A 27,204-nucleotide genomic window follows, 5' to 3' on the forward strand; every position below is an offset into this window, starting at 1 on the left:
AGTGAACATGAAGTGCTGTGTGCAAGACAATTGTGCCCAGACCAGTCAGCACAAGAAGCTGAACTCATTGCCCTCACTGAAGCCTGCCTCATGGCAAAAGACTCTACCGCCAATATCTACACAGATTCTAGATATGCCTTTGGAGTGGTTCATGACTTTGGACTAATATGGAAGGCCCGGGATTACATCACAGCTGCAGGAACCCCGATTAAGAATGCTGCAGCAGTAGCAGCCCTAATGGCAGCAGTACTCCTGCCCAACCAAGTGGCAGTGATCAAAGTAAAGGCCCATACTCGAGCTGACACCCCTGAGGCCAGAGGAAACGCCCTAGCTGACCAAGCGGCCAAGGAAGCAGCAGTGAAAGAGGAAAGAGTCCAGTCAGACCAGATTATGATAACACAGGAGGACCTGGAACAAGAAGAAATCACATGGAACCTACTGAAACAAATGCAGAAACAGGCCACTCCCAGGGAAAAGGAAATCTGGCTGAAAGAATCAGCCCTCGAAGAAGAATCTGGACTCTGGACACAAGGAAAGAGAGTCTGCCTACCCAGAGCTCTTTATCCCCTAATAGCCTCAGTGGCCCATGGGCCCACCCACCAATCCAAAACCATCATGAAAGAACTAATTGACAAAATATGGGTGGCCCCAGGGATAACCCCTGTCCTGGTGAGACATACTCAAGCGTGTCTCATCTGTGCAGAGTGTAACCCCGGCAGAACCGAGCCCACTCCCAGAAAATGTCTCCCGAAAGCCTTATATCCCTTTCAGAGGATACAAATCGATCATATCCAGATGCCAATGTGCCAAGGGTTTCAATATGTGCTAGTAGTGATAGACTTGTTCTCTGGGTGGCCAGAAGCCTACCCCGTCCGAAACCAGACAGCAACCACTACTGCAAAAAAACTGATGCAGGAGCTTGTCTGTAGGTTCGGAGTACCTGAGGTCATTGAGAGTGATCAGGGCCCAGCATTCACTGCTAGTCTAACCCAAGAGGTCTGGAAGATGGTAGGGTCACACCTGGCGTATCATACCCCATACAGGCCCCAAAGCAGCGGCAAAGTCGAAAGATTGAACGGGGTGTTAAAATCTAAAATGCTGAAGATGACCAGGGAGACAGGGCTTAATTGGGTTCAGTGTTTGCCTATAACCCTCTTTTCAGTTAGGCATACACCAAGGCCCCCACACAAACTAACCCCATATGAGATCTTATTTGGAACAGGGCCAAGAATGGGACAGTATTTCCCACAACAGTTACAAATGCATTATGAATCTGTTGCAAAATATGTGATAGCCTTGAGCAAGCAATTGTCTAATATACATGCACAAGTTTTCTCTTCCATTCCAGATCCTAACTCCCTGGAGGGAAGCCACACTCTCAAACCTGGAGAGTGGGTGGTGGTCAAGAAACACGTCAGAAGCACCCTCGAACCACGATACGAGGGACCTTACCAGGTGTTGCTGACCACCCCAACCTCTGTGAAACTCGAAGGGAGACCCACCTGGATCCACGCTTCACATTGTAAAAGAGTGAAGGCTGTCCCACCGTCCCAGGAACCATAAGCCATGAGGATTCACATACTGATCATGACTTTGACAGTGGGCATATCTGCAGTATTCACGCCACTGGGTGATGAATGGGACAATTCACTGATACGGCACCATCAAATTTTAGTCCAGGGGTTGAAGGAGACTGAAACTCTGAGAGATTGTTGGATCTGTACCCACAGTCCCGTGAGTTCAACCAGTATGCCTTATTTTGCAATACCCCTGGACCTTTCTGAACTGATTCTAATTCTACCATCTTTCTCACTAGTATACACCAAGTTAAATCCAGTACAAACAAGGACAGGGAAGTAGCCTTACCTGTCGCAGGGTGGGCAGATGCCCCATGGCTCATGATAAACAGATCAGGACCCTCGGTAGATCATAGCTCTACTCCTTGGCAAGAGGGACACTGGGCTAATGTCACATGTTTTCCTAGCTGGACACACTGTTATTGTCTCCAAGTACAAACCAAAGGTATGACATTTAGTCCACACATACACTCAGGTTGCAATGATTCAAAAACAGACAACCACGTGCAGTGTATTGGTGTAGATGCTGTGAACGGAAAGGATCTGCCCTGTAACAACCGTACTGTACAGGACCTTATCACAGGTATATTAGCTAACGACACCGAAAGTCAGTCAAAAGGTATTGGGGGTTGGCTCATGGGAATTGTCCAAGTAATATTACAGGTAGCCCTAATAATATTGGTGATATATGTAGTGATTAAGCTCGTTCTTATTTGTGTGACCCGCTTTTCAAAAAGAATGAAGAAAACTGATGAACGACCTATTATGCTCCTCTACGATGAGGAAGGACAGAAGGAAACATCGTTCAACACAGCTCCCCCTCCTCACAATGATGCCTGGCTGAGATAGGGTGAGATGAATCCCAGGGTATTACCACAAGTCCGAGCAACCGGGAGCCTACCTATAAGGGGTAGGTTGTCGCCACTGCGGGTGAAGAGGATACGAATGGTATGCCCAGGGGATTCGCTAGGCGAAGGGAAAGTCTACAATCAAGTTTCCAAGGGGGGACTGTTATGGACTATTAATACAAAATGGATACTTGCTTGTTGAGGACTATGTTTAGCTAAGATGGCGGCCAGGCATTCAGCCAACACCTATAAACTAGAATCTTACTTTGTGTTTTATCATGTGTTTCTTTGTGGTTTCCGTTCAGCTCAAGCAAGCAGTTACAAAGAGGTTTCCGTTCAGCTCAAGCAAGCAGTTAGAAAGTAGAAAGAAGTAACGGTTTCTCCCACGAGCCAGGAGGGAGGGGGGAGGAATTTACTCTGAGCTGTGAAGGTTACAGAAAAAGTACAGTGTTTGTAGCCAATAGGGAAGATATACTTTATCTTTCACTCACCCCCCCTCCCACCTCTCCCTGTCGTAAAACCTATGTATTATGCTGTTTTCAGAAAATAAAGCAGAGATCCTGTTTAACCCCGCGCTGTGGGTTGTCTCAGTTTGATCTCTCCGTGCACGTACACTAATTGATTTGGATCAGTACATCAACCGAACTGGCAGCTTGGCCAGAACCAGAACACCTATACTAGGTTATTGGGAACCTACCTTACAGATTGAAGATACCGAACTCCCAGAAGATGACAATTGCCCTGTGGTCCTGGGGATGAATGTACTCGGCAACTGTTACCCTGAAGTGCTGAAAGCCTTAAAGAAAACCCTACTGACTACACCCCGTGCAACTCAATGGGTTATAAACCAGACCATTCAAGTGCTAGCTGCCCAACAAAAATTCAGCAATCAACGGGGCAAAATCTGCTATGTCCGCATAAAGGATGCTCAACCTATCAAACTCCAGCCTGGAGCAGAAACTCGGATATGGTGCAAGGCTTGCATTGGTATCCAAGGTCAGGATTATCAGGCCCTTGTGGAACCACTACATCTTCAGGATCACCCCCTTGTTCTAGCCGCTAGGAACGTGGTCACCGTGTCTCAAGGAAATGTACCCATACGCTTAGTCAATCTAGGTGATTAAACTGTGAAATTAAAAAAGCACTACCCAGTGGCCTGCCTATATCACATCTGTCAGCAGGATATCCTGGATTCCCCTACTGCTGCGGCCCAACAATCACTCCAAACAGTAGAGGAAACCAAAGACCCGCCGGAACAGCCCTGGTGGATCGAACTACATATTGGGGATACCACAACCTCTGCCAAACAGATCAACGATGTGCTGGACTTAGTCAAACAACACCATCAAGTCTTCAGCAAACATTCTCTGGACTATGGTCAGACTTGTTTATTACAGCACACCATTCCAACTGGCACTCATCCTCCAATCAAAGAGAGATACAGACCAGTCACTCCTGCCATGTACCAGCAGGTGAAGAAGATGGTGCAGGATATGAAGACAGCTAATGTCATCCAGGATAGTCACAGCCCCTGGGCTGCCCCCTTAGTCCTGGTAAAGAAGAAGGATGGAACCATCCGTTTTTGTGTGGACTATCGTAAGATCAACAACATTACGCACAAGGATGCGTACCCCCTGCCACGAATTGAGTCCCTGGCAGCTCTGGGATCCGCTGCTTACTTTTCAACCCTGGATCTAACCAGTGCCTATTGGCAAGTCCCCATGGTACCAGAAGATAAAAAAAAAAACAGCTTTTGACACCCCAATGGGTCTGTTCGAGTTCAACTACATGCCTTTCGAGTTGTGCAACGCCCCTGGGACATTTCAGAGACTCATGGAAAGATGTCTTGGACACATAAACTTTGAGACCGTATTGCTGTACCTGGATGATATGATCGTCTACTCTAAGACCTACGAAGAGCATTTACAGCACTTGGCGGACTTCCAGACTTTGACCCAACATGGACTGAAAGTGAAACCCAAGTGAAATATCTGGGACATACACTCACCTAAAGAATTATTAGGAACACCATACTAATACGGTGTTGGACCCCCTTTTGCCTTCAGAACTGCCTTAATTCTACGTGGCATTGATTCAACAAGGTGCTGATAGCATTCTTTAGAAATGTTGGCCCATATTGATAGGATAGCATCTTGCAGTTGATGGAGATTTGAGGGATGCACATCCAGGGCACGAAGCCCCCATTCCACCACATCCCAAAAATGCTCTATTGGGTTGAGATCTGGTGACTGTGGGGGCCATTTTAGTACAGTGAACTCATTGTCATGTTCAAGAAACCAATTTGAAATGATTCGAGCTTTGTGACATTGTGCATTATCCTGCTGGAAGTAGCCATCAGAGGATGGATACATGTTCTCATTCTGTTTACGCCAAATTCGGACTCTACCATTTGAATGTCTCAACAGAAATCGAGACTCATCAGACCAGGCAACATTTTTCCAGTCTTCAACAGTCCAATTTTGGTGAGCTCGTGCTAATTGTAGCCTCTTTTTCCTATTTGTAGTGGAGATGAGTGGTACCCGGTGGGGTCTTCTGCTGTTGTAGCCCATCCGCCTCAAGGTTGTGCGTGTTGTGGCTTCACAAATGCTTTGCTGCATACCTCGGTTGTAACGAGTGGTTATTTCAGTCAACGTTGCTCTTCTATCAGCTTGAATCAGTCGGCCCATTCTCCTCTGACCTCTAGCATTCACAAGGCATTTTTGCCCACAGGACTGCCGCATATTGGATGTTTTACCCTTTTCACACCATTCTTTGTAAACCCTAGAAATGGTTGTGCGTGAAAATCCCAGTAACTGAGCAGATTGTGAAATACTCAGACCGGCCCGTCTGGCACCAACAACCATGCCACGCTCAAAATTGCTTAAATCACCTTTCTTTCCCATTCTGACATTCAGTTTGGAGTTCAGGAGATTGTCTTGACCAAGACCACCCCCCTAAATGCATTGAAGCAACTGCCATGTGATTGGTTGACTAGATAATTGCATTAATGAGAAATAGAACAGGTGTTCCTAATAATTCTTTAGGCGAGTGTATTGTGAGTGCAGACGGCGTAAAACTGGACCCCGACAAGATAGCTGCAGTATAAAGCTGGCCGGACCCCAAAACAGTCAAAGAGGTCAAGAGCTTCCTCGGATTTGCAAGTTACTATCAGAGATTTATCCTGCACTTCGCTCAGATTCCGGAGCCTATCCAGGAGCTTGTGAAAGGTCACCCCAAAGGCTGTCAGAATGCCAAAATACCAGTGGAGTGGAATGAAGAGAGAGAAGCTGCTTTACGACTGTTGAAAGAAAAACTTACAGAACCTCCAGTCCTGGGTTACCCTGACTACAGCCTACCATTTTGCCTTTATACTGATGCAAGTAAGAAAGGTTTGGGAGCTATACTATCTCAGACACAAGCTGGAACTGAAAGAGTCATTGCCTATGCCAGCAGATCTTTACGAGAGCCAGAGCGGAATGACCATAACTACAGCTCGTTCAAACTGGAGTTTCTAGCCTTAGTCTGGGCTGTAACTGAGAAATTCAAGGACTACCTAGCTGCCACACCTTTCACGGTCTACACCGACAATAATCCACTGGCTCACTTGAACACTGCATATCTGGGAGCTCTAGAACAAAGATAGGCCTCTAGACTGGCGAACTTCAACTTCACCATTAAGTACCGGATTGGAAAATCTAATGACAATGCCGACGCTTTGTCTAGGCTACCTGCCCAGAAAGAAGCAATTTCTACCGATGATCAGTGGGAAGGTGTGGAAATGCCAATATTCTACTCCCGATTTGCCCTGCAGGAGGCCCTACACATTAGGCGTCCGACCTCTAAAGTCATTTGTTTTCCGCAGACCTATGACCCTCACCTCCAGTTGAGAAAGAGCTCTGGCTAAAACTACAAGCAGAGAGCAGATCCATCGGAGAACTGTTGGATTATTTTTACAGTGGACGCATACCGGAGAGAATCCGGCAGTGGAGTGCTGACTCAGAGCTAATTCACCTTTGGCGACAATGGAAACTACTCTTCCTACAAAGAGACCTGCTCCTCAGGAGAACGCTTGATCCAGTCACCTGTGAGCGCCTCCGCCAGATAGTGGTGCCTCAAAGAGATGCTAAGATGGTAATGGACATGTACCATAACCGATCTGGTCACTTTGGAACCCAAAAAACGGAAGCCACCATCAGACGACGTTTCTACTGGATTGGCATGAGAAGTGACATTGAAACCTGGTGTTGGCAGTGTCTCACCTGTGCTGTGGCTAAAGAAGAAAGACACGATCTGCGAGCCCCCCTTCATCCAATAGTAAGTAGGAGTCCTCTTGAAATCGTGGCAGTCGACCACGTGAAACTGGAACCCAGCAGATCCGCGTATGTCTATGCTATGACAATCATAGATCACTATACCAAGTTCGTTGTGGCTGTACCTGTAAAGGACTTAACTGCAAAAACTACAGCTGCTGCCATGTGGAAGAGCTTCATTCTGCCATATGGGTGTCCTGACAAGATACTTACTGATCTGGGATCTGCATTCGAGTCTCAGTTATTCTATGAACTTTGTGCCTTGTACAACTGCAAAAAACTGAGGACGACCGCATACCACCCTCAGGGGAATGGGCTGTGCAAAAAGATGAACCAGACACTGATTAACATGCTCAAGGCTATGCTGCCTCACAAGAGGGCCAAATGGTCGTTACTCCTCCCTGAACTAGTATACCTGTACAACAATACAACTCATTGCTCCACTGGGTACACTCCATACTACCTCATGTTCGGAAGACATGGCCGTCTACCTGAAGATCTTGCCCTCGATGTCCCTGTGCCAGACTCTGAACCACTTCTTCCCCAATCTAAGTGGGTCAAAGAGCATCAGAAGCTCCTGGAGGACGCTCCTGGACTCTAAAATAGAGAAGGCCCAACAAAAACAGGACTTTGATACGAATGCACATGCTGAGCCCTTACAGCCTGGAGACCAGGTCTGGCTAAAAAAACAATCACCCAGTAAGCAAGCTGGATAGTCGCTGGGAGCGTGAGCCATATACAATAGTGGCCATTCCCTCATCAGAGGTCTACAAAATCCAGAGAGAGGATAAAGGTACTCAGCGAGTACATCGCAACAGGCTCAAGAAATGCCTACAGGAACTTGTTCAAGAGTAGCCAAGAGCAGAGGATACATCACCCGAGCTGCCATTGTCTTCAGAAAGTAAGACTCCAACAGAGTTTCCTTCCATGCTTGACCCCCTTCAGTGGTTACTCCAGCCTCAAATTCGAGTCCTAATGTCAGTTGCTGAGATTACTCCAAGTCAGACAGCTGATCCTCCTGCACGAGTCCAGGACTCTACTTCTACCCCTGGAGACTCTGAACTGCCCTTGCGGAGATCCCAACGGACCAATAAAGGTAAACCACCTGCCCGTTATCGGGAATTCTTTGAAACCAGTGTTTAGCTACAGAGACAATGGGAGCCAAGCCATGGACACATTTTGACTGGTAAGAAAGTTTGCCTACTGTCTATTGTTGACATTCTGGCCTTTTTTCATCTATCCTTTTTTGTGAATATAAACTGAAAAGAATGGCGTGGCATTAACCAAGCAGGAAATGCTCAAACCCACATGCAGTTGTGCATATATATAGGGGAGCAAATCCTGCACTTGTGGCCCGTTGCTAATGACGATCCCCAGCAAAAATGCATACAATGGAGGATGCCCGCAGCGAACCACAAGTACCACAATAGACATCCTACACAAGATAGCAATTATGTGGATGTAGTAATCAATATAGCAATATAACAAAATAGAAAAGACAGATGCACTCTGCGGTCTTACTAAACCCTCAAACTGATGTTAAAATTGAGAGATTAGCCAACATATCCTACGGTGTAGGACATGTCTGAGCCCGAGTACCGCGCCAAGGTTTCTCAAGTAGCTCGGGAACCTAACACTCACCTACCTGCGCCATATGGGCACTATCAGGAGCCAGTGGGCAAATTACAGGAGCATGAGGCAGACTCACAAACAACTCACCAGTTACCTCCAGCATGTAGCCATGCTAGCAATGGGAGGAGGGAGGAGTCTGCGAGTCCCACTCAAGACTGGCTGATAAGGCCCAGGCCTCACAGGTGCACCTAAATGTAGCCTGTAGATGGAAAACAGGCACATTTAAATTGGAGTTTATACACCTCCAGGCATCTCTATAAATATGAACTGAAAAGAATGGCGTGGCATTAACCAAGCAGAAAATGCTCAAACCCACATGCGGTTGTGCATATATATAGGGGAGCAAATCCTGCACTTGTGGCCCGTTGCTAATGATGATTCCCAGCAAAAATGCATACAATGGAGGATGCCCGCAGCGAACCACAAGTACCACAATAGACATCCTACACAAGATAGCAATTATGTGGATGTAGTAATCAATATAGCAATATAACAAAATAGCAAAGACAGGCGCACTCTGTGGTCTTACTAAACCCTCAAACTGATGTTAAAATTTAGAGATTAGCCAACATATCCTACGGTCGCAGACTCCTCCCTCCTCCCATTGCTAGCATGGCTACATGCTGGAGGTAACTGGTGAGTTGTTTGTGAGTCGGCCTCATGCTCCTGTAATTTGCCCACTGGCTCCTGATAGTGCCCATACGGCGCAGGTAGGTGAGTGTTAGGTTCCCGAGCTACTTGAGAAATCTTGGCGCGGTGCTCGGGCTCAGACATGTCCTACACTGTAGGATATGTTGGCTAATCTCTCAATTTTAACATCAGTTTGAGGGTTTAGTAAGACCGCAGAGTGCACCTGTCTTTGCTATTTTGTTATATCCTTTTTTGTGCCTGGACTTCATGGACTCCATCTATCAGCCAAGCTATACCCAGGGCCGGTGGAAGGATTTTTGCAGCCCTAGGCAAAGATCCATTTTGCCGCCCCCTCATGTCACTCACTCACTGACAGAACCACACACACACACACTGACAGACACACATACACTCACTGACAGACACAAGCACTCACTGACAGACAGACACACACTCAGACACTCACTGAATGACGTACACAGAAACTCACTGACAGACATACTCACTGACAGACACACATACACTCACTGACAAACAGACACACACTCACTCACTGACAGACATACACCTACCCACTGAAACACACACATAGAAACTCACTGACAGACACTGACTCACTGGCAGACAAACACACACATATACTCACTGACAAACACACAGACACTTACTGACCGACACACATGCATTTACTGACAGAAAGACAGACATACATACACACACTCTCACACACACACTCACTGACATAAATACACAGGCAGACACTCACCTCCCTGGGGTCCAGTGTGGTGCAGCTCCTCAGTCCTCCAGCGCGCCGTTTAGTATGCCGGGGCCGGAATGACATCATATTCCGGCTCCGGCATCACAGAGGGCGCACGAGGGAGGAGTGGGGAGCTGCTAGAACAGCCTCCCTTGCCGCCCGCTTCCTCTCCTCCAGGAATTTACTGGCATAGCAGGCACCTGCCATCAGGGTAAGCAGATGCCTGCTCTGCCATATTTAAGAAGAACCTCCACCTCCTGGCCCCCTGTATCGGCGCTCGGGGCGGCTCAAGAGCCGCTCGCCCAGGGCTGCAGCCCCAGTCAGGGGGAGCCCACCAGGGCGCCCCCAGCAAGCCGGCGCCCTAGGCGAACGCCTAGTTCGCCTATATGGTTGTGCCGGCCCTGGCTATACCTCATGTTGGATTATAAATGATTTTTGTGTTTTTCCTACTTGTTACAAGTTATGCAACGTTACAAGCTTGCACCCAAAGAAAAGACTCAAACGTGTACCTGAGCTCTTTGTGACTTATACTGTGCTAATCTTGCACTCATTTTGCTTAAATGTTTACAGGTGTAGCAACGTTTAAGTACTTATGACCATTGTATGGACTCTTTTACAGATGCCGCAATGTGAATTTATGCACTTTTTTTAAACTGCACTTAACTTTTGCCTTTAGCCAGATCAGTAGCACCTTGTTTCTGTGTGCCTTGATATACAGCTCTGTTCTCTTTATACGGACTGCCTCTGCGGATGCTTAATACTAATGGCCTACATCTGGTGTCATATATCCCGGGTACCCAGATAAGATAAGTGGTAAGTCCCAGGCAGGTCCAGCAACTACAAGGGTAACCCCGCTGCTTCGGGAATGGCTAGGGGAATAATATACCCCTCCTTCCTGTTTGTTATATGCGCCAGTATTGGTAATGGGACTACTAAACCGCCCATCCTGGTGTGTCTTCCAGGAGTTTCATGGGATTATTATACCCTCCTGTGACATTGCCAGAAGCGCATGGAGAAGCTGATAGCTCCCCCTTCTGTGCCTTTGCCTAAGGTATGGCGCCTCCGCCTTAGAGCCTTTTTTGCTACCCATAGTCACCATAGTGATCATGTTATAAGCCTTCTATTTTGACTTTGGTGCAGTGAAGAGAATACAGGATAAAGCCACCCTTCCATTTGCAAGTATTTCATTACACAATGGTGGGATTACAGAGTAAAGACACCCCCATGCTTTCTTTAGTATTAGGATTCAATATACTTCAAAGTCAGTCAGTAATGATTGCTTAGTGCAGTCCTTTGGTTCACTGGGTATACCGAGAGGTAAACTGTTAATTAAGACACCCTTCTCATGCTGGCAGGATCCTTAGGGTAGCCGTTTTATGTTTGTCTTTGTCTTTATATGTACTTCATGCAGCACTTTGTATTTACTTGGGTACCCCAGAGCTAATTCCTCTTATCCTAAGCACAAGCTGAGGACTGCTTGACTCATAGTAAGGGGGAATGTAACACCCCAGAGTTGTGTTACTACACGCCTCTACTATCTGTTAAGAGCCTGTATATTGTCACCAGATGTAATTTTTATTATGTCTTCACAAATGTGCATGTAAAACCATGTTAAACACAATTGTTTCTGTAATTTTCCAGGTTTACCAGCAGGTGAGAGCAATGCATTGGCCAGGTACAAGTCCTAGTTTAGTGTATCTAGGCTGGAATGGATTATTCCAGCTTAGCTCCCCCTCTGTGGAGGTGTGGACTGTTCCCACATCCTGCAACATGGGTGGAAGAGGAAGTTAGAGTCAGTGTAGCCCACCCCCTGCTAGGGGTAGGGTGTGTGTGTAGGAGATCCCCTGAATAGGGAAGACAGCAAGGATCTTCTCTCGGCTGAGACTTAGTCACATTCCCAGTCTGAGCTCCTTCAGCCTCAGCTGGATGAAGAAGCAGAAAACTACAGACAACCTCCAGAGTTTCAGGAAGGAAGCATCCCCTGAGAAACTATCTGTGAGTTAAGTCCAGAGACCTAGGAGAAGCCATTCCTCCCCAGCTAGTCTGTCCCCACAAAGCAAAAGTAACAGAAAAGTGCAGAAGATTAGTTCCTGCCACAATTACAGAGCTACTAAGCAGACGACTTATCCTGCAAACTCACATTTAAAGCAGAAGCATTAATTTCCTGCCAATCATTGCTAAATACTGCTGGTACCAAGAGACCAAAGCTGTATACTGCTTGTATACAAGTTATCTTCAGTAAAGAAACATTTGAACTTCATCTAAAGGTCTGGAAATAATTTCTGCTGCAAAATTCCTCTATTACTCCTACTATCCCTACACTCAAATTTAGGTAGGAGACACCGTTGACACAATTATCACCACCCTATAGAGACATTATAGGCCATTCCACCACTCTGGCATTCGTAATATGGGACATGCATTATAACACCTTAGAAGGGCCCTGGGGTAGTACCCTGTGCACACTGCAATTGGCGTCACGACAAATACAGAACATTAACAACACGTATCCTGGCCATTGCACAAGCACCTGAGGAAAGAAAAGGGAGAAAAAAAAGAAAAAAGGGGGAGAGAAGGAAGAAAAAGGGGGGGGGGGAGAGGGAGGAAAGAGAAAGCAAGAACCAGAAGGAGAAAAAGAAGAGAAAGAATAGAGAAAAAAGGGGGTGAAAGGATGAAGAGAAAATAATTATAGAAAAGAAAAAGAAGGGGAGGGGAAGAAAAAAAGGAAAGGAAAAGAAAAAAAGAAAACTGCACCAAAGGATACCCTTGTGTGGCATTAGGTCCAGGAACAGTCAGTGGGCCTAACATAGAAAACCAAAATCGTGCAAATCTGGTGAGTATAAACATACAGTGGAATGACATCTCAATTATACAGTCTACAACCGACATAAAAAAGCAAAGATGTACAATATGCCCTAATAAAAAGATGGAATGTAAGTCTCAACGTATTGAAGAAATTTAAAAAAAGGCTTTGTATTTCGTATTCTGAGGATCTGAAGGGTATGGTTCCAATAGGCCTCCCTGAAAGTGGAATGGAACAGGTAAAAGTAGATTCTGTCTTCTAATGTCTAATCTAGTAACTTCTAATAACTAATCTAGTGGCAAGGTGACAAAGTGTGGAGGTGGAAGCAGCATCAGGAGACCACAGAGTGGCAAGGTCACATAGTGTGGAGGTGGCAGCAGCATCAAGAGACCATATAGTGAAAAGGTGACATAGTGTGGAGGTGGCAGCAGCATCAGGAGACCACAAAGTGACCTGGTGACAGAGTGGGGAGGTGGGTGGCAATAACAGTACCAGCTGAAGATGGTGAGTGAAATAAGGAGCACTTGGCATCAGATGTGTTGCATCAGGCGAGTGGCAGCATCAGAATAGTAACTCAGGCAGGTAGCCAGAAGACACTGGTCTCTTTTGTCAAAGTGTTGGTGTGGCACCATGGATGATCTAGTCTGATGCATCAGGTATTGGTGGGTGTAAATCCTGGCTGATCCATGCCTGATCCATCTTGACAAAGGTCAGTCTTTCCACATTTTAGGTGGACAGGCGAGTTCTTCTTGGGGTAATTATGGCCCCCACGCCACTAAACACCCGCTCTGATGCCACACTACTGGCCGGGCAGGACAGCTTTTCCAGGGCAAACTCGGCCAGTTGCGGCCACAAATCCAGTTTGGCTGCCAAATAGTCCAGCGGATCTTTAATGTGGCATGGCAGGGTGCTCTCCAAGTATGCCACCACCTGCTAATTCCGGTCCTGCTCCAGGTCTAGCTGCAGCTGCTGCTGGTGAGTAGTTTCTTCACTAGGCGGGTGAAGAAAGCTGCTCATTAGCTTGCAGCATTCTCAAAATGCAGCATTACTAAGTGCATCTGAGATATTCAGGAGACTAACTTAGAGTTTTTCCACTGTAGCAGAACTTCAGCTGTTTCTGGTGGCTACTCAGACACTGTGCTTCAAAACATCAGAACTTCAGCTGTGTTTTTGGTGGCTACTCACTGTGCTTCTAAACAGGTAAGGAATTTGTTAGACAGGTTTTTGCTATTGTCTGATTGCAAATGAGCATAGGGTGATTAAGGTGTTAAATTTGTTGTTGGGGAGGAGCTTTTGTGGGAGTGTGTGTATATATAGCAACATAGTATTAGCTTGCCTAATTATAGCTTGCAGCATTACTAAGTGCATCTGAGATATTCAGGAGAAACTCAAGAGGTAATCTGGAGGTGGATACAATCTAAAAAGTAAGATTTGTTTGTTTAAAATCTTTCCCCTCTTTAAAATGGCAGACCTGGTTCTGTGCAGGAATTGTGCTTTTATTTCAGGTTCCACTCTTCGGAGGTTTGGATGCTGTCTAATCTGTAGACAGCTCTCCATGATGCAGTAGGAAATTGCATTTTTTAAATCTGAGATTTGTAAATTAACTGTTAATCAAACTCAGGCTGGGAATGTTGCAATGCCACTGCCACAGAGGCCCCATAGAAATGGAAGATGGGTTACTGCAGGTTCTAAGTTGTCGACAGAAGACATGTCCCACAGTCTGTGGCTCTCCATAATTCATTTGCAGCACTTTCAGAGCGCAAGAGCAACATGGAGGATGGCTCAAGCACAGTGGGTGAGGAACAATCATCTCCTATGCTTAAAGTATGCAGCCAAAGACAAAAAGGATAAGGTGAGGACTGATAGTAAGCAGCTGTTGGTGGGCGATTCTATCATAAGAGGTGTGAAGTTTGAGGAAAATGGTTTTGTGAGATGTCTCCCTGGTGCTACCGCTAGCAGGGACAGACGACATATCCTTAAAGGGATTCTGTCACCAGGTTTCACCCCTGTCAGCTAAACATATGCTGATGTTCAGGGCCTCATCAGGATTCCTAATGTGGGCTTCTAAATGTGATCCGTAGCCTTATTTTGCTAAAAAACAGGTTTTACTAACCTGTCACTCAAAGAAATAAGGTGCCCAAGGGGATGTCAAGGGATGCAAGGTGCCGGCCGCACCCACCGTCGTTCGTGCCCAGCGCCGCCTTTCCAGACTTCTGCACCGCCTCCTAATCCTCTGTGCCGACTCTCGCTCTCCCTCCTCCTGCTGTAAGATCTCGCGCGTGCGCACAGGGCTCTGCCTGATGCGCCCGTGCGGACTTCTCGATTTGGCTTCTTGAAGTGCGCTGGCACTTCGCTCAACCCAGGTATGACCTACACTCTGGCGCCAGCCTCTCAGAGCCCTGTGCGCACGCGCGATATCTTACAGCAGGAGGAGGAGGGAGGGAGAGCGAGAGGCGGCACAGAGGATTAGGAGGCGGTGCAGAAGTCTGGAAAGGCGGCGCTGGGCACGAACGACGGTGGGTGCGGCCGGCACCTTGCATCCCTTGACATCCCCTTGGGCACCTTATTTCTTTGAGTGACAGGTTAGTAAAACCTGTTTTTTAGCAAAATAAGGCTACGGATCACATTTAGAAGCCCACATTAGGAATCCTGATGAGGCCCTGAACATCAGCATATGTTTAGCTGACAGGGGTGAAACCTGGTGACAGAATCCCTTTAATATTGTTATGCAAGCAAAGCAGGAAAGGGATGTTATTGTCCATCTTGGGACAAATGATCTGGCTTGCAATGAGGTTTCAGAGGTGAAGGAAGCTTTGCACACACTTGGTAATGATATATGGGAGGTTGCATCGGCTGTTTCATTCTCTGCAGTTTTGCCTGTGCATAACCTTCAGCATGATAGGAAGATGCGCATTAAATAATTCAATGTATGGCTTGGTGAATGGTGTCTGAACCAAGGGTTTGGCTTTGTGTCTCATGTTCGCTCTCGTTGGAATGGAAAAGAACTGTACAAGAAAGATGGTTTGCATCTTTCTCTCAAGGGAACGAATGTCCTCAGTGAACAGTTCAAAGTATTTGCTAAGGAGCATGTAAAGTAGGAAAGGGGGGAAAAAGAGTGATAATCCAGCAGTCCGACTGCCCCCCGGCACAATGCCAGAAGATGACAGTAACACATAGGTTAAGAAATGACAAGCTCAGAGTCTTGTCTACAAATGCTTGCAGTTTAGGGAATAAGATCAATGAACTTGAGTCTATAATGGCATCTGAGAATATAGATTTAGTGGCTGTTACTGAGACATGGTTCAATGGGAGTAATAACTGGGATATAACAATACCAGGGTTCTCTCTATATAGGAAAGACAGAGAAGGCAAGAAAGGGGGAGGGGTTGCCCTGTATGTGAAGGATAGCATAAAATCTAATTTAATACAAGTTAGCGAGACCAATTTAGAGGTAACTCGTGTAGGTGTGATATATAGACCACCTAGCCAAGTCAAAGAATTAGATGATCTACTAGTTGAGGAAATAGCTAAAATGACATTGAAAAGGGAAGTTATCATTATGGGAGACTTTAATCTTCCTGATGTAAACTGGAAAAACAAAATAGCTAGTTCTGCCAGGAGTACAGATATTCTAAATTCCCTACTGGGATTATCTCTACAGCAAGTAGTGGAGGAGCCAACCCAGAAGGAGGCCATTTTAGATTTAGTATTCACAAATGGGAATTTGGTATCTGATATTACTGTAGGGAAAAGCTTGGGATCTAGTGATCACCAGTCAGTGTGGTTTACTATAAGTTATAGGCAAATGACTATTTGCCACATTTGTGTGAGGGGAGGCGGGGCATGCCGCTTATAAGCCGCAGCCTCCTCCTCACCTTACCGGCGGCTCGTTTCTGGACCGGCCGCTCGTTTCTGTGTCACCTCTAGGCGCAGCAGTACGCACATGAGTAACAGGCTCTGGCTCCCCATCGGCATCAGCGTTGGCATCAGGCAGTGGTAATATCGGGGCCTTGCGGCCTCATCCCAGGGCAGTGGGGGGAGGATCGGCATGCCTCATGTTTTCTTACCTGCTTCATCTCGGCGGGCGGCAGAGCCGGCTTCCACGTGTTCAGAGCCGTGCTCTGCTGCCTCAAGTTGTCCCAGCACGCCATCTGCTGGTCGGCTGGGTCATTACAGCACATAGTTTCCTGTTATATCTTCGTTACTACTCTGCTTATGCTTGGGAAGTGTTTTTTCCATCTTGTGTCAGAATAAAAAAAGAAAAAAGTGTATGAGTCATATGTATATTCAGTCTTATGCTACAGCATAGGACGGGGCGGTATACACGGGTTTATACTCAGTCCCACAGGGGTCATATCTGGTTGCAGGGGTGCCGTTGCTTTTGCATTGTTTTATCCTGGTCACGGCACCTCACTTTATGGCGGTCTCTCATGAACTAGTGGGGGGCATCTCAAACTATACGTTACTTACCAATTACCGGGTCAATTGTCTATAGGTCTGTCATGCCCCGGTCTTGAGGGGTGCTTAGGCTGCAGTCCACAACCACATCTTTATTATGAATGCTTTCCATAGAATCGTGGGTCCTTCTATCTACCAGCTGCACGGGTTCCTACCAGCAGACGCGGCTACATACATAGTGAGCACGTTGGCATCAGGGTCAAGTAAGCTACTATACATCACAGAAGGGGTTTATTGAGGTTAGGTGGTATTGAACAGTTGCTAATACTCTGTTTTCACATGTTCACTACGTTTCATTCACTGCATCAGCAAGCAAGCAGTTGCCAGGTACAGTAGCGTCGTGATTGCGTACTCACATTCCACATACAAGGTAGTGGTAAAAAAAAAAAATATATATATATATAAAAACGTACACTTTTAAGGCAGGTAGTGGCTAGTCTGTCCGACTGGCAGGGCTCTGATGTGTCTGTCATATCCTCAGCTATGCTCAAACCTGTCACGACTACAGGCTACATCTCGATACATCTGTCACGTCTACAAACACGTTTAAGTCCTGTCACGACTACAGGCAGCAATTCGATACGTCTGTCACGTCTACAGACACGTTTAAGTCCTGTCACAACTACAGGCAGCAATTCGATACGTATGTCACCTCTACAGACACGTAAGTCCTGTCACAAATACAGGACACAATCCTACACTGCATGCCTTGTTCACTGTCATGTTTCAGTCCCCACTTTCGGGCGGTTCAAGACAACTTAGGTCACAGTAAATTCTGTGGTGTACACATCTTCCCATATTCAGTCACTTCGGGGAAGGGGTGCTCGCATGCTGGACGGTATCTCGTGTGCTGGTACGGCGGTTCTTGGCACATCGGTGGTCCGTGTGACACTGGTGAGTGGCACAAGCCTGGTGTCGGGTATTCACCTTCTGCATTAATCATGTTATGTTTTTAGTAGGATGTCTCAAGAATAATTTATGGGCGAAACATCATCATCCCGTTGTAGCGTGGCGTCTCTTTCCGCAAGAGACTCCACACCATCATTAAGGTCGTGGACTGTGCCCAAATTGATGGCAGAGTTAACCAAGAGAGGCATTCCATTCCCAGCTTCTGCAAGGAAGTCTTCTGCAAGTCTTCTGTCTTCAGTTCCGGTGGTCCAAAACCAGCAGGTGGTGTCCATGGATACTATTCAGACGTCGCTTACTCATCGATGTCGAACTTTCAGGCCAGGCTAGAGTCGGTTGAAGGAGGCAATACAGCTGCCCGTTTGGTGGGCCAGAGTCCGGCAGGTTCTTCTAGCTCCCAGGCTAGCGTGGCTGGTGGGTCAGGTTCTACACCCTCTATCGCACCATCCCACTTCATTCCAGCCAACATACGGCAGGATATAATTGATGGCAAGGACGTTAACTTAGCATCCTTACTCATAACAGCCCACGAGGCGCCAGACAAGACCATAGTCTGTGGGGAGGTCTCGGTTGTCCTCAAATCTAAGGATGTGAGGTTAAAACAGGAAACTCAGCATATCAGAGTTCGTCCTAGCCTTTAGTCTGTACAGGGATGTTGTCTGTACTATTAACCCTCAGCGCAGGGGGGAGTTAGACCTTTATATGTACAAGGTGGTAGATCTAGCCTATAAATATGGTGGGTCCGCCTTTTACGACTATCACCGTTGCCTTCTCAGCGAAGGCTGCAGCGGCGTTGGCTCAATTCCAACACACGGTGGATTGGTCCAATATGGATACAGAACTGTTCTGTAGACACTTTGCGGGCCTCAAAGCTCCTGCCTGTTCCAAGTGCAATTTGTATTCCCACATGATAGATTGGTGCTCATATGTCAACAATCCAGCACAGTCGCAGGCTAGTAATGTTCCTGGGCCATCAGTCAGCAAAAGCATCCCGGGGGTGGACAAGTTGGTGCATCCCATCAAGTGTCTGGGGAAGTCTCAAATTTGCAACAACTTTAATTACTCGGCGTGCCATTACAGCCAGTGTAGACTCCTGCATTTATGTGCTATATGTTTCAGAGCCCACCCCCGTGTGTCTTGTCCACAAAAAAAATCAGGATCCAGCATGACTAAGCGTGGTGGACGTCGGTCTCCTTCATACTCTCTTAGGGTCCCATCCAGATGCCGACTGGGTACAGTTTGTCATCAATGGTTTGTCCGCCGATTTCCATACAGGTCTATTGGCTCTACCACAGACCTCTGACGAATGCAAGAACCTGTTGTCAGCCTCGAGAGACCCCGTGGCCATTTCTCAGTTCATTCAGACTGAATTGGACAAGGGGTACCTCATCGGGCCATTCAAATATCCCCCCTTTGATTGTTGGAGGGTTAACCTTGTTTGGGTAGTGACTGGGAAATTCAGCAATAAAAAGAGATTGATATACGACCTGTCAGCCCCACATTCATTACCTATACCTAGACTTAATTCTCTAATCCCGTCAGAAGAATTCTCAATAAAATACACTTCTATCGATGAAGCCATTCGGGTGATACTGAGGTTAGGTCGGGGGTCTTGGTTGTCTAAAGCAGGCATCACAGACGCTTTTAAGCTGCTCCCAATCCAACCTGAGCTGTGGCAATGGCACGGGCTTAAGTGGTTAAACAAATATTACTTTGCCAATAAATTGACCTTTGGCTCTAAATCCAGCCCATGGATTTTTGATCAGTTTCCCTACATTGGATCCTCCAAGACTTATTTTGTGTTGTTCACGTCATTCATTACTTGGATGACTTCCTCTTGATAGAACTTCCAGAACATACACCCCAGGACCTACAGTTATTACAGTCGGTGTTTGCAGACCTCAGGGTGCCTGTAGCCCCACACAAGGTGGAAGGGCCCAGTACTGCCATTACATTTCTTGGTATTAGTCTGGACACTGGCAGCATGGAAGCTAGCCTTCCTCAAGACAAACTGCTCAGGGTCAGAGAGGCGGTACACAAGCTAGCCTGAGTTAGGGTCACTACTAAATCAGATCTCCAGTCCCTGCTTGGTATGCTCAACTTTGCTATGCGCATCATGCCCCAAGGTAGGTCGTTCATTTCCAGACTGTTGAAATTGCTGCCACATGCTCGCGATCAGGATAGTCCAATACTCATGGGTCAGGAAGCTATGGCAGATTTGGTCATGTGGGATGAGTTCCTGTCACAGTGGAATGGTATCTCGTTATTTATCCCGGCAGTTTCAAATAACTCTCCAATAGTTCACACGGATGCGTCATCTTCAGTGGGCTTTGCAGCTATCTTCGGCTCTCATTGGTTTGCAGACCAGTGGCCACCGGAGATTGTGTGCTTGGAGGGTTTCTCCAGGTGTTCCCCATTATTCGAGATTTACCCCCTCGTGGGGGCCGTTTGGGTATGGGGACCACTATGGAGGAATCAGACAGTTCTTTTTCTAACTGACAATGAGGCATTAGTCGAGATCCTCTCAAAGGGTAGGTCAGGCTCCACACAGATCATGTCATTCGTCAGGAGACTGGTTTGGATCTTGCTTCAATATAATTTTCACATCAAGTGTGAACACATTAGGGGGCAAGTTAATGTAGCTGCAGATGCATTATCTATGGGTAACTTGTCACTCTTTTTTCAGGTCTCTCCACAGGCAGACCACGTGCCGTCACCAGTTTCCAGGCTCTACCAGTTAGTAATGGACTAGCGGCTCATCTCGCCACCGCCAGGTCTCTCATGACTAAAGCCCTGTCCTGTAACACCCTGAGGTCATATAAGAAGGCATGGACCTCGTTCTGTAATTTTAAAATAACCCATTCTTCAGCAGGAGTAGACATTTCTTACCTACTGGCCTTTGCCACATTTTGCCACTCTTACCTGAAGCTGTCATTTAGCACCATTAAGTTATACCTGGCTGGGATTAAACACCATATGTATCTACGGCATCCTAATCAACCCTCCTTGTTTTCAGCCCATCCTATTAGAATGTTACTAAAAGGTATCCAGAAGGGGTCCGCTGTGGCCCGCCCTACGCGTCAGCCATTTACGGGGTCAATGTTCAGATTGCTTTCAGATAAACTACGGAAAAACCCATTCGGTAAGCACACTAGCTTATTGATCAAAACAGCCATGTACCTAGCCTTCTACGGCTTTCTCAGACCAGGCGAGTTCACCTGCGCCACAACATGCAAAAACTACCTGAGGAAGAATCAGCTGTCATGGGATGGGTCATGTTACATTCTTACCTTAACATCTACAAAGACGGCCCGAGCAGGTCAGCTGACAGAGGTTAGATACTTCCCCACTGGTAATAAATGGTGCCCAGTCATGGCATTACAGGAGTGGATGCGCTTTATTGAAACAACCTCGGGGGATGCTCCTCTGCTAAGGCTGGGTACCGCGCCTTTGAGTTGTCAGAACTTTCTCAAATTTATCTGCATATTATTGCGGAATGTTGGTATCAACTCCAGTTCCATCACGGGGCATTCATTCCGCATTGGTGTGGCTTCCACCGCCTCCAAACACAACGTCCCGGTGCATGTTATCAAGAAATTAGGCAGGTGGAAGTCGGCTTGTTATGCACGATATATACCAAATCCGCAGTGTGAAATGTTCAATGCTTTCAGGAATCTGGTTTTGTAATTCTTGTCAATAAACACTATTGCCTTAAGCTATGTTTGTGGTTTTTGGCCCCTTTAGCCTACCCTCCGTACAGCAGTCTCGGCATACCCCTACTGCTTTAGGAGAAGTAGGTAGGTAGGAAGGTATACTACTCATAAGCCGACCTGAATACAAGTACAGTGACTGAGTCACACCACACAAGAACAAAAGTTTTAGATTTTAGAAAAACTGACTTTTCTAAAATTAGATTAGTGGTATACGAGTCCCTATCAGATTGGAACAGTTTCAATCGAGTCCAGGAGAAATGGGACTACTTAAAAGTGACACTATTGAAGGCAACAGATAATTGCATTAGGCTTGTCAGTAAAAGCAAAAAAAAGGAAGAGACCACTGTGGTACTCAGCAGAAGTGGCCAAAATCATTAAAAACAAAAAGATAGCATTTAATAATTATAAAAAAAAAACGAGGATGACAGGCAAATTTATAAGATTAGGCAGAGAGAGGCCAAGCAAGTTATAAGAGCTTCTAAAGCACAGGCAGAAGAGAAATTAGCTCAGTCAGTGAAAAAAGGCGATAAGACATTCTTCAGATACATAAATGAAAAAAGGAAACTAAAACAAGGAATTACCAAATTGAAAACAAAAGAAGGAAGCTATATGGAAGAAGATAAAGAACTAGCTGACTGCCTCAATGAATACTTCTGTACAGTTTTTGCAAAGGAAAATGAAGGAAAAGGACCTCAGTTAGGAAGGAAGACTAATGAATATTTTCATGCATGTGTCTTTACAGAGGAAGAGGTTCTAAGTCAGCTGTCTAAAATTAATACAAATAAGTCACAGGGGCCTGATGGGATACACTGAAAGCTATTAAAAGAGTTTAGCGGTGTACTAGCAAAACCATTAACAGATTTATTTAACCAATCACTGGTAACAGAAGTCGTCCCAAAAGATTGGAAATTAGCAAATGTGTCAATTCACAAGAAAGGTAATAGGGAGGAATCGGGCAACTATAGGCCAGTAAGCCTGACATCAATTAGGGATGTCCCGATACCATTTTTTTAAGACTGAGTACGAGTACCGATACTTTTATTTAAGTACTCACCGATACCAATTACCGATACTAATTTTAACAATAAAATACACACACATGTATTTTCTGACCACTGACCAACCAAAAGGCCCAAAAACAGAACTATAACATTCCAAGGAGACATTATACTGTATGGGGGCCACAAAGAGACATTATACTGTATGGGGGCAGCTACAAGGAGACGTTATACTGTATGGGGGCAGCCACAAGGAGACGTTATACTGTATGGGGGCAGCCACAAGGAGACGTTATACTGTATGGGGGCTGCCACAAGGAGACGTTATACTGTATGGGGGCTGCCACAAGGAGACGTTATACTGTATGGGGGCTGCCACAAGGAGACACTATACTGTATGGGGGCTGCCACAAGGAGACACTATACTGTATGGGGGCAGCTACAAGGAGACGTTATACTGTATAGGGGCAGCCACAAGGAGACGTTATACTGTATGGGGCAGCTACAAGGAGACGTTATACTGTATGGGGCAGCTACAAGGAGACGTTATACTGTATGGGGGCAGCTACAAGGAGACGTTATACTGTATGGGGGCAGCCACAAGGAGACGTTATACTGTATGGGGGGCAGCCACAAGGAGACGTTATACTGTATGGGGGCAGCCACAAGGAGACGTTATACTGTATGGGGGCAGCCACAAGGAGACGTTACACTGTATGGGGGCAGCCACAAGGAGACGTTACACTGTATGGGGGCAGCTACAAGGAGACGTTACACTGTATGGGGGCAGCCACAAGGAGACGTTACACTGTATGGGGGCAGCCACAAGGAGACGTTACACTGTATGGGGGAAGCCACAAGGAGACGTTACACTGTATGGGGGGCAGCCACAAGGAGACGTTACACTGTATGGGGGGCAGCCACAAGGAGACGTTATACTGTATGGGGGGCAGCTACAAGGAGACGTTATACTGTATGGGGGGCAGCTACAAGGAGACGTTATACTGTATGGGGGGCAGCTACAAGGAGACGTTACACTGTATGGGGGCAGCCACAAGGAGACGTTACACTGTATGGGGGCAGCCACAAGGAGACGTTATACTGTATGGGGGGAAGCCACAAGGAGACGTTATACTGTATGGGGCAGCCACAAGGAGACGTTACACTGTATGGGGGCAGCCACAAGGAGACGTTACACTGTATGGGGGGCAGCTACAAGGAGACGTTATACTGTATGGGGCAGCCACAAGGAGACGTTACACTGTATGGGGCAGCCACAAGGAGACGTTACACTGTATGGGGCAGCCACAAGGAGACGTTACACTGTATGGGGGCAGCCACAAGGAGACGTTACACTGTATGGGGGGGGGCCACAAGGAGACGTTACACTGTATGGGGCAGCCACAAGGAGACGCTACTGTAAGGAGTCAGGACAACAATTTTTGAAGCCCCCCCTCCTCAGTATAATAGTCTTGTGGCCATCATACAGTAATGTATATTTCTTCTTGCCCTAATGGCTGCTTTTAGAGATCAATGTGCAGCTTGCAGGCAGGAAGGGAAGGACCAGGGCCATAGAAGACAGACACTATCACTTTTAGAGGGACTCGCTCCTGGCAAACACAGCTCTGCTGCAGTGAATGCAGTGGAGCAGACTGTGATGTAATTATAGTTATTGCAGGGACTCAGAGAATCGTCTGAGAGTTTATTAGTTAAAACGAATCGAATGAGTCAGAGACTGTCACCCCAGACTTCCTGCTCTGCTACATGCACCCTGTACACACACAGCTCCACTACATGCTATGCTAATAATGCCCCCCCTTCCCCCCGGACGGACTTACAGGGAGCCGCAGAGCAGGAGGCCTGGCAGGGACCGCTGTATGGAAAGGGTTAAACGGCTGACATTGCATCGCAGATGTCAGCCGTTTATACCAGGGTGCCAGCAATGTGCTGGCACCCTGGTATGGCCACTAGAAACCAACGATTATACAAGGGGAGGCGGGCGGGGGATCGCGATCCCGCCCGCCTCCCGCACCGCCCGCAACCCTCCCCCTTCACCTCCCGCCACCATAAAATCATTCGGGGGTGCAGGGGGGGGGTGAATAAAACGTTTTTTTAGGCATATAAAGTTTCTGATCCCCGCGGACCAGAAACTGCAGAAATCGCAGCAAACCGCAGGTCTGAATTGACCTGCGGTTTGCCGCGATCGCCAACATGGGGGGGGGTCACGGGACCCCCCCGCACATTTAGCCTAGGTGCCTGCTCAATGATTTGAGCAGGCACCGGGTTCCGATCACTGCCAGCCGCACGGCAGTGATCGAAAATACACAGGGCATACATGTACGCCCTGTGTCCTTAAGTACCAGGGCACAAGGGCGTACCTGTACGCCCTATGTCCTTAAGAGGTTAATATCTTTATCAGCGAAATTGCAGAAGGCCTCGATGGTAAGGTGTGTCTTTTTGCTGATGACACAAAGATTTGTAACAGGGTTGATGTTCCTGGAGGGATACACCAAATGGAAAAGGATTTAGGAAAACTAGAGGAATGGTCAAAAATCTGGCAACTAAAATGTAATGTTGATAAGTGCAAGATAATGCACCTGGGGCGTAAAAACCCAAGAGCAGAATATAAAATCAGTGATACAGTCCTAACCTCAGTATCTGAGGAAAGGGATTTAGGGGTCATTATTTCAGAAGACTTAAAGGTAGGCAGACAATGTCATAGAGCAGCAGGAAATGCTAGCAGAATGCTTGGGTGTATAGGGAGAGGCATTACCAGTAGAAAGAGGGAGGTGCTCATGACGCTCTACAGAGCACTAGTGAGACCTCATTTGGAGTATTGTGCGCAGTACTGGAGACCATATCTCCAGAAGGATATTGATACTTTGGAAAGAGTTCACAGAAGAGCTACTAAACTAGTACATGGATTGCAGGATAAAACTTACCAGGAAAGATTAACCCCTTAAGGACTCAGCCCTATTTCACCTTAAGGACTTGGCCATTTTTTTCAAATCTGACCAGTGTCCCTTTAAGTGCTGATAACTTTAAAACGCTTTTATTTACCCAGGCCGTTCTGAGATTGTTTCTTCGTAACATATTGTACTTCATGACACTGCTAAAATTGGGTCATAAAAGTTAATTTTTTTTTTGCATAAAAAAATTCAAAATGTACCAAAAATTTGGAAAAATTTGCAAATTTCCAAGTTTCAATTTCTCTACTTCTATAATACATACGGTAGTAATACCTCCAAAAATAGTTATTACTTTACATTCCCCATATGTCTACTTGATGTTTGGATCATTTTGGGAATGATATTTTATTTTTTGGGGATGTTACAAGGCTTAGAAGTTTAGAAGCAAATCTTGAAATTTTTCAGAAATTTTCAAAAACCCAATTTTTAGGGACCAGTTCAGGTCTCAAGTCACTTTGCGAGGCTTACATAATAGAAACCACCCAAAAATGACCCCATTCTATAAACTACACCCCTCAAGGTATTCAAAACTGATTTTACAAACTTTGTTAACGCTTTAGGTGTTCCACAAGAATTAATGGAAAATAGAGATACAATTTCAAAATTTCACTTTTTTGGCAGATTTTCCATTTTAATAATTTTTTTCCAGTTACAAAGCAAGGGTTAACAGCCAAACCAAACTCAATATTTATGGCCCTGATTCTGTAGTTTACAGAAACACCCCATATGTGGTCGTAAACAGCTGTACGGGCACACGGCAGGGCGCAGAAGGAAAGGAATGCCATACGGTTTTTGGAAGGCAGGTTTTGCTGGACTGTTTTTTTTTGACACCATGTCCCATTTGAAGCCCCCCTGATGCACCCCTAGAGTAGAAACTCCAAAAAAGTGGCCCCATTTTAGAAACTACGGGATAGGGTGGCACTATTGTTGGTACTAGTTTAGGGTACATATGATTTTTGGTTGCTCTATATTACACTTTTTATGAGGCAAGAAAACAAGAAATAGCCGTTTTTGCACCGTTTTTATTTTTTGTTATTTACAACTGTAACGGATCACCTGGCACCCCGACTGGGTACCTCCGTTGAAGGATGCTCCTAGCGCTTCCCGAGGACTCCAAGCACTCTAGCCTTCACCACAACCACCGCAGGCTGCGGCTATCTCCCTTCAGAGTGGAGCAGGAACAAGCTCTTACAAGAGCTTAGTAGTGATTACAGCAAGGGAATATGCAGAGCATAGCAATCCCTTGTAGCAGATTCCCCCCAATAAAAGACGACACTTCAAATTGAGGGTTAAGCAGAACTGACTGTCCTGGGGCATACAGCCTCTTTTATTCACAATCCACAAACATAGTACTGCCCACAGGGTTTTGAAATACAACCAATCAATCCGTACAATACACACAGACACTCCCACACAAAATCCTCCCCTCTGCCGGTGATGATTACTGAACACAATGGCAAATATAATTATCAAAGGCAGAGAAATATAGTTTTATAAAACATATCACAGGAACCCCAAAACATGCAATAACCCCATAACCAGTATATCCTCGGAACTGGGGGATCTGGGTGAACCGCATATCCAAAATTCACCCACATCCGTT

The 27,204-nt window shown here is 46.3% G+C and overlaps 1 long non-coding RNA gene across 1 annotated transcript; it reads right to left on the reverse strand.

Moving 5' to 3' along the window:
* Positions 1–1,951: 1,951 nt before the first annotated feature.
* Positions 1,952–27,204, reverse strand: LOC120995354. Its single transcript, XR_005777576.1, has 3 exons — positions 27,003–27,204; positions 16,156–16,162; positions 1,952–1,962 (listed from the first exon to the last, which is right to left on the reverse strand). It is a non-coding gene; the product is annotated as an uncharacterized LOC120995354 (long non-coding RNA).

This window comes from Bufo bufo, chromosome 1, assembly GCF_905171765.1.
Source record: "Bufo bufo chromosome 1, aBufBuf1.1, whole genome shotgun sequence".
Classification (NCBI taxonomy): domain Eukaryota; kingdom Metazoa; phylum Chordata; class Amphibia; order Anura; family Bufonidae; genus Bufo; species Bufo bufo.